The following is a 9,210-nucleotide window of genomic DNA, read 5'->3' on the forward strand; positions in this document are numbered from 1 at the left end:
TGGTTGTTCTGAACATCAATAGTATCCATCCTTGTGGGGATGTAGCCTCAAAGTGAAACCAAATCATCCATAATCACCTGGTTGGTAGGTATGGTCGAAGATGAGGATGAATCAACATGAAATTGAGAGGGTTGAGGGTCAGGTTAATCGGAGATAGAAACATCCATAGGAGCAACCGGTTAATCACTGTGACATTTTAAATTCAGATCAATTGGGTTATGAAAGAATCCATCTTATGGATCACATCTAGTTTAGTATTACTCTCCCTAGCTTCAAGCTCAATCTTGGATTCCCAAGCAGTGGAACTACCAAAGTGCTAAGTATGGTGGTCAATGAACTATTTCCCTCTAAATGACCACACGTATGGAAATATTATTTTTTATAGCATACATCAATTATAGTTCCTTATCATTGACTTTTGAATGATTGGAAAACTTTGGGATTACAACATAGCTAAGAAAATAATGCATCAAGCGATCATCCAAAGTGAGATTTCCAATAGAAAGAATATCTCAGTTTTTCATAGACCCAACCACTATTGTCTGCTTTTTAATTTATATTTCCCTTTCAGGAAATCTACATAAGGAATAGTATAATTTCTTCCTATCGAACTCCTCCCATGGATAGTGAAGTCCAAAGCCGACTTCGACTCATATGAAAGGTATTTTGAGACAAACTGAACTAAAGGTTCTCATGTCCATGACCATTTATTGTCCTTTAACAGATGAAAACAATTTATTCTTCCTTATGGTCAGATTTCAATAAAATAACCTCACAAGTTCAGGGTAATATTGATAAGCGCCAAAAATACTTTATATTCATACACTTATCCTATGCAAATATTTGAAACCAACTTAATTCAACACTTTTTAAGTAAATATGCTTAATTAATATATATATATATATGTATGTTTTGTATACCTTTTTTCCAAACCTTTTGTGAGTTTTAGGAGAAAAAAGAGAAGACAAAGAAGTGGAAATCCAAGTCCAAGAAATAGGCCAATCAAGCCAAGACACATAATACATGTGTGCTTAAGCTAGGCATGGAAAGCTACGTGCTTAATTTTAAGCATGACTCAACAACTTGGTCATGGTTGGAACACATGAAGGCAAAAGGGAAGTTGCACAATGAGAAGCTAGGCATGGATGATCCCACGCTAAGCATGAGGTGGCAAACAAGTTGGTGCATGCGTGGCACCAAGTCACGCGACCAACACAAGCCAAAGTGCCCAATGAGTAGCTAGGTGTGGCACTAGGACCGCCCAACTCAGCACCAGGCCAAGTCATCCAAATGCATCTTGTGACCGAAGCAGACTACTCAAGCATGCAGCTAGGCGAGGCCCCAGGACAGTCCAGTTCAGCACCAAGCACCAGGTCAGGTCATCTAGACATACCAACCTGGCCGAAGCATGCTGCTCAAGCAGGCAGCTAAGCATGGCCAGCTAGGCGCCTAACTCCTGGTCACTCAGCACGTGGCCCAAGTTGCCTTCGCACTCAAGGAGTCTTAGGCCATGCATGACATCAAAACAAACAAAGTTCACCATAGCCTTACCAACGTAGCCGAAAATAGCCTAGAGGAGTCAACTCATGAAGTGGACAACTAGACGCAATATAAAATGCCTATAAATACCCATGCATTTTCTCACTTCATACATCATTCATTCCACTCTCTTTCACTTGTAAATTTTGTAGAATTCTCTCTAATTTTGGAGCTCTTCGATTCCAAGTTATTTTAAGTAAGTATTAGTATATTTTTCTCTTAGAATTCAAGAGGAGAATGGAGTTGGCCAATCAGATGCAAAAACATAATTTTGTAATCTCATTTGGAACCAAAAACATCTAATCCTTGGATAGTATAATATCCATATATGATTATAATCTATTTGGTAATTCTCTTTGGTTCAACATAACCCTATACTATACTACAATTGAATCTTGAAAGAGATACAAGTGAAAAATGTAGTAAAGTGTTATTTAATAAATTTTATTTATTGAAAAAAAATCCTTGAACATAAGTGCAATCCAATTCATGGGTTGTAACTTTGTGAATAGGAACAACATACAAAAAGTACAATCTAAATCAATATATTGTTACTATGATGATGTAATTACTAATCTAACAGCTAACTACTAACTTTTATATTTCTTTCATTTAAATTCCGCAACTAACTCTTTATTTTCTTTATTTATATTTATGTCATTTTATTACCGCAATTTACTCTTTATTTTCTTTAGAGTAAATTATACTCACACCCTCTGAGTTTTAGTGAAATTACAAAAACTACCCCTCCATCTTTTACATCTATAAAAAAACCCCAAATTTTTATACATACATTACACTGACTACATTTATATAAGAAATAAATGTGATTTTTTAAAAAAAAAAGGTGATAAGTGCAATTAAGTTAAGCAAAATATGGTATATTGTGGAAATAAGTACAAATAGTATATGAATCAGTAAATTTTCATTATTTTTTGTTTGTTACAATACAGGATAAGAGTGATTTAAACAATATCTGCTTAAAATTATTGATACATTTTGTAGTAAACCAAAAATAATGCAAAATGGATTGACTAGTATACTATTTTTACTTCTCTTTATAATATATTATATTTTGTATAACTTAATTACATTTATCATCCTTTTTGGTTTAAAATATTATACTTATTTCTCATGCAGGAGTAGAAGTGCAATGTATGTATAAAAATCAGTTTTTTTTTTGTACCTATAAGAAATGGAGGGGTGATTTGTATAATTTCACTACAACTCAGGGGGTGGCAGTGTAATATACTCTTTTCTTTATTTACATTCTATCATTTAAATTCTGCAACTAACTACTAACTCTTTATTTTTATTTATTCTTTTATATACATCACTTTATTCTTGATACCAACCTTTCATAAGAAATGGTATGGTTAACTTAATAAAATGAGACCAACCTTTCATAAGAATTGGTATGTTTAAATTAATAAAATGAGACCAACCTTTCATAAGAAATGGTACAGTTAATGGAAAATGAAATAAACATCACTCACCTAGGTCACACTCTCAGTCAATGTGAGGACGTGATCTAGCCATCCTCAATGTAGAAAAAATCTCTTTCAACAAATATGCATGTTTCACTTCACAAAAACCAAAGAGATTCTGTTGCCTAAGAAGTTCGAGGAAATGAAAATTTTCAAACTCAAAATAATCTAACCTTCAATAACTAGAACATTGAGGGTTGCTCGTCATTTGTAAGAAGCTGTGACAAATCCAACGAATTGGTCTCAGAAGTAGTTGTTTGACTCCTTTGAGTAGCATTGGAGAGTTGATTCTTGGTTCTTGAAGTAGAAGTCATGAAAATGGAGGTATTGAAATTCTAGGTTTTTGAATTTTTGAAATTTGGGGTTATGCTCAAAATCTGAAATAAGTGGTTGGAAATTGTTTAGAATCAAGAAATAATTAAGTTTGTTTTAATTCCAAATTAAAATAATTTTGAAAAAGGTTTTATTCATTGGGAATTTGGTTATACTTAATAAAAGACTTCGGGATAGAAGTACCTATCCTAGAAGACTCTAATACATATGATTTTTAGTAGCTTTTCTTCTAAGTCTTCAAGGCCTTCTTCCATTTTCTTCTTTTTGGTCATTTTGGTATCTTCATGAAAACATGCTAGGAACAGGAGCAAAGTCTTCTTTACATAATTTTGGCATGAATCATTGAGATTTAAGTCTATTGGATACTCTCCAATTTATATCTCCGATAGTATTATCAGTTGGATGATGTCTTCAAGTTCTCTACTCTTTTGGTAGATAATCATGAGTTTACACATCTAATTGAGGCATCTCGTCGTTATGCTTCACTTGCTCAATTTCATTTTCTTCTTCATTTGAAACAAAATTCTCTCATGTACATGGTAAATTTTCTTCATCTTCCTCATCAAAGATAACAACCTTTTACTTCTTAGAGGATTTAGTTCCATCAAAAGAAACATGCAAAGTTTTTTCAATGGTAAGAGTTTGCTTGTTAAAAAATTTATAAGAGTAAGAGAATAACCAATGAATATTTCATCATTAGATTTAATGTCAAATTGACCAAGATTATCTTTTCTATTGTTCAAAACAAAGCATTCATATCCATACACATACAAGTAAACAATAATAGGTTTTCTTCCTTTGTAAGTTTTATAAGGGGTTTTCTTTAAAATATGTTTAATTAATACACAATTTCACACATAGCTAGCAATGCTTACAGCATCGACCCTAATGTATATAGGTATATTTGTTCTCTTTAGCATTGTTCTAGCTAATTCTTGTAAAGGCTATTTTTCCTTTCTACAACATCATTCTATTACGGTGTTCTAGGTGCTGAAAAGCGATGTGAAATACCAATTTTAACATAAAACTCTTCAAACAAAATTATTTGAAACTCTCATCCATGATCATTAATGTAGTTGCATAGTTTATTTTTTTTAACCCCTCATAACTCATTTATATGATTGTTGATTTTGGTTTTTTAATATTTTTATATAAAGTGAAGAAACTCGTCCTTCTAATGAAGTGGTAGAGCAGAGTCCATATGTATATCATAAAACCACATGTTTGGTCCATAAAAAGGGTTAACTAGATGGAAACGATGGACAGGATGCATGCATTCGAATAAGTTTTATTTGTTTATAAGAAACCCATTTTCAATATTGAACTGAATAATTAATTACAACTCTGTAATTAGTGTTAGGAAGTAAAAGAAAATAAATGAATGGAGTTGAAAGGAAGGAAGGCAGAAAAATAAAGGAGTATCTCTCTTCTTTGGTACCAACCAAGCAACCATTATAAAATAAAAATAGTAGTTTGGCTTATGTTGATAAATATGTTTATTTCAATAAGTAAGATAACTGGTAGTGGTGGGTTGTACTTTAGTTTATGTAATAGATTATAAGAGATTGTAAAAATAATTTGTACAATTAAGGTAGTTTTTGTTTCTCTATCTTTATGGACCAACAAAGAAAAAATGTCACTGGAAAAGAGATTGGAGAATCACCTTGAATTGTACACCACAAAGTAATATATTAAAAAATGAGTATATTGAAAAATGGGTATTCATATATGAAAGTCGTCTAGTAGAAAGACGAGTTTCTTCACTATATATAAAAAATATTAAAAAACCCAAATTTGTAATCATATCAACAAATCCTAAGGGAATTAATAAAAAAAGAAATTCGACAACTACATTAATGATTTTATATAAACTCGGCACTAATACTGATGACTCCTCCAAAAGTACATCAAACTCATAAGTGATTTAAAAACTGTACAAGACTATAGTATTCCAATCCAAGTACACTTGTACAGTAAATATGTCTTCATATATACCACATACAACAAACATCATTAGTTAGAAAAGATAATTTTTTTCTTGTTTTCTTTATTTTTATTACACTCAGACGATTAGCACAACATAAATCAGACTAGTGCAAAAGGATGGAGCCTAGCCTCAGGGATGCATAACATAGGGTGAGCCCTAGGCCATCCCTGGTCCCTCTTTCATGTCAACACTTTCATTCCCCTCTTCACCTACTTTGCATTCAAAACACGGAATCATATTAGCCGGAGCAGTATGAATAATATGTAAAGCTAGGGAAACACTAGGGCAACTTCTTCTTCCTACTCCAAATGACAACAATTCAAAATTCTGACCCTTCAAATCCAATGGGCTAACTCCCTCTTTATTGAGGAACCTTTCTGGTTGGAACTCAAGTGGGTTATTCCAGTTGTTTGTGTCCCTACCAATGGCCCATACCTTTACAAACAAAGTGGTCCTTGCTAGAATGCAATACCCATCAATGTTACAATCTTGAGTTGAATGCCTCACTATTGAAGGCCCAGTCAGGTGAATTCTCATTGTTTTCTTTATCATAGATTGAACATAGGAAAGGTTTGGAATATCTGATTCCTCTACTATTTTGTTCTTACCAAGAACAGAATCAATCTCTTCCCTTGCTTATGCCATTATGTTTGGGTGGTTGATTAGCTCAGCCAAGGCCCATTCTATTGTATGGGGTCTCGGTTCCAGCACCAAAAATATTCTACAAATTACGTTGCCAAAAACTTCGCTAGTTTCTACTTTTTTCAAATTTTAAAGGAGAATGCATTTGTTGTTATATATATATGATATATCCATCTGCTATTAGTGAGTGATGGCGTCCTTATTGGTCCACATACGCTAGCATGGATGAGCTCCAACAAGCGTTTTTCTCTCCAAGCTTTCCCACTTGAAAAAGTAGTCTATGTTGCTTCCCAAGTCAACATTCTTCATAAGCTCCTTCATTCTCTTGGATGCAAGGAAGATCATTCCTGATTTTTTTATGATATAATAGCTTTAAGGCTTGATTATTAAGATGACCAAATCTTTGATGCTATAGCCATGATTCCTCAACTTGAACCTTGATGGCAATGTTAGTAGCATATTTCCAAGTTGTTGGAAAAAATCTATTTCTTTTCTCCATTTAACTTGGGCTATTTCAAGCTTTCTATTATTGTCATATATATTGCATGTATATCCCTCAAAGTGGAGAGAGTAGCCTTTATCCATCATTTGGCCAATACTCAAGAGATTTTCTTTAAGGTTAGGAACTAGTAAGATATCTTTGATAAGTCGCGTACCTAATTGTGTCTCTACCATGACAGTGCCCTTGCCTTTGGACTCAACCATAGTGCCATTACCTAATCGAACTTGCACTCTAACAGACTCATCAATCTCTTTGAAAATGCTCCCACCCTTAGCCATGTGGTTACTAAAACCACTATCCAAGTACCAGTTTTCTTCTTTATCACTAGTAGAGACTTGGTTAGCATAGAATAGTTGTTGGTCATGTTGACATTCTTAAGTGAAATTGACCTGATGATTATTTTTGTGACAATAAAATTGCTCTGAGTGCCCAAATCTTTTGCAATATTGGCATTGTATCTTTCCTCGATATCGACAATATTCTTCTGAATGGCCTGACTTCTTGCATATGTCCATGGAGAATATTTTGCTTGATTGTTTCTAGAGAAATCTTTAGAAATCTCTTTGTTTCTAGAATGTTCCGCCCCAATATTATTTCTTCTTTCATATTCTTTATTATGAGACCTTAGTCTGAGCTCTGATTGAAAGGCATTTTCTAGTGAACCTTCATCATGCCTACTCAATATTTGCTCATAAGCTTCTAGAGAGCCCATTAGTTTTGTTATTGATAGAGTTGACAAATCTTTGGTTTTCTCAATAGTAGTAAATATTGACTCATATTTTTGGGGAATTGAAATTAGAATTTTCTCAATAATTCTTTTGTCAAGAATATTTTCCCCATAGGCTTTCATTTGATTGACTATTTCTTTTATTTTAGAATAATAGTCTTTTATGGTCTCAGACTCTTTCATCTTAAGTAATTCAAACTCACCCCTAAGAGTTTGAAGTTTAATGGTGCGTACCTTGTCACTTCCATGAAACTCCTCCTTTAGTGTATCCCATGCTTCTTTGGCACATGTAGCTCCCATTATTCTTGGAAAGATAGTCTTCGCCAAGGCTTGTTGTAGAATAAATAACGCTTTTGCATCCTTTTGCACATTCTCTTTCAACTCATTTTTCTGAGCCACAGTAAGAGTTGAAGTATTCTCTGGGATAGTGAATCATTCTTCTACAATATCCCATAAATGTTGGAACCAGAAGAAAGTAGTCATTTTTGTGCTCCAAAAATCATAGTTTTCTCTGGTGAAATTGGAATAGGAATAGATGATGATTGAATAGTGCTAGCCATAGCTCAAGATGTAGAAAATAGTTTAGTATGGATATGAGATTTTTAGAGGTAGTTGAAAAATGGATAGAGTAATATTCTTCGTCCAGTATATGACCGAACGTAGCTCTTATGCCACTAATTATAATTAGAAGATAGATTATTGTTATAGTTGAAGGAATAGACTTGAAAAAAGATTACTTTTATTATTACAATGTTTTTAGACACTTAGAAAAGGAAATGCAAGGGAGCTTTAATTTGACAGCTCGGATGCTTAGGTTTTTTCACACCCAAAGTAGAATCTCTATTGCCTATTTATAGGCTAGCATAAATGAGGAAGTTTAGTTTCTAGATTATTCTAGAAGTATATTTCAATCTTCTAGAGAATTGTTGATAGATAATTATAGCATTAATACATTTCTAAATGTTTCTAGGGAATTGCAGCATGTTCTAACATCAATCAACCGGTGCCCTTCCCCTTCAACATCGCAACACCTTCTTCTCAAAGCCATCCTTGTAATTATGTTATTTGATAGCATAGCCACCTCCTCTCCTACATTCACCTTGTCTCTCAAATCAGTCTTCTTCATCACACTCTTGAAGAATAGCTTTATTTCCTCAGCCATAATAGGAAGGTGTTGTTGGAGTATGCGGACTCCAAGGAGTTCACTCATGCAAAGCTTTTTCATGAACCTCCAATAAGGCCCATAGGATGCCAAAACAAAATATGCTGAACCATATGTGATGTAGTCCATGTTGGTTCTCTTTGGTCGGATTAAGAAACTTGTTTCATTGGTTTTCAGGCATTGTCTTGCCATTTCAGGTGAGGAAACTAGAACACAAGGTTTGGAACCAAATGAGAGGTAGACCAAAGGGCCATAACGAGATGAAATCTTGTGAAATGCTTGGTGAGGGAGCTGGCTTAGGAGGTAGAGGTGCCCAATGACCGGTAGGGCACAAGGGCTTGGTGGAAGATGTGCTTTAATGCCAGACTTGGTGAAGATTGTTCTTTAACAACAAGATTGAGGCTAGCTAGATGAGAAGTATCCCAAAATAGACACGCAAATAAGCCATTAATGTTGAAAATTAGTGATTAATCATGAATAACCAAACTAAAGCTTGAGTTACTCTTATAAGGTAAGTGCATCAATAGAGTAAGTTCATTAAATTCTTTTTATTTTTAATGAAAAAAGTTTTATTTTGTTATCCTTAAAATGATAAATGTATTATTATATGTCAGATTTTCTTTTGTATTTGAAGCATTTGCCTCTCCATGGAGGATCTCTACTCAATATCTAATTTATGTACTATCAATATAAAGATCTATACATTCTCAACATGTCATTCACTATTCATTTGTATTACTTTTTTTGAAGCACTTGCCTCTCCAGTGAGGATCCCTAGTCAATATCTAATTTATACACTCTCAGCATAACAATTTGTACATATTTAGTAT

The 9,210-nt window shown here is 33.6% G+C and overlaps 1 pseudogene; it reads right to left on the reverse strand.

The window, feature by feature from the left end:
• Positions 5,446-8,878, reverse strand: LOC109346952 (annotated as a pseudogene).

Source organism: Lupinus angustifolius, chromosome LG05 (genome assembly GCF_001865875.1).
Source record: "Lupinus angustifolius cultivar Tanjil chromosome LG05, LupAngTanjil_v1.0, whole genome shotgun sequence".
In the NCBI taxonomy this organism is placed as follows: domain Eukaryota; kingdom Viridiplantae; phylum Streptophyta; class Magnoliopsida; order Fabales; family Fabaceae; genus Lupinus; species Lupinus angustifolius.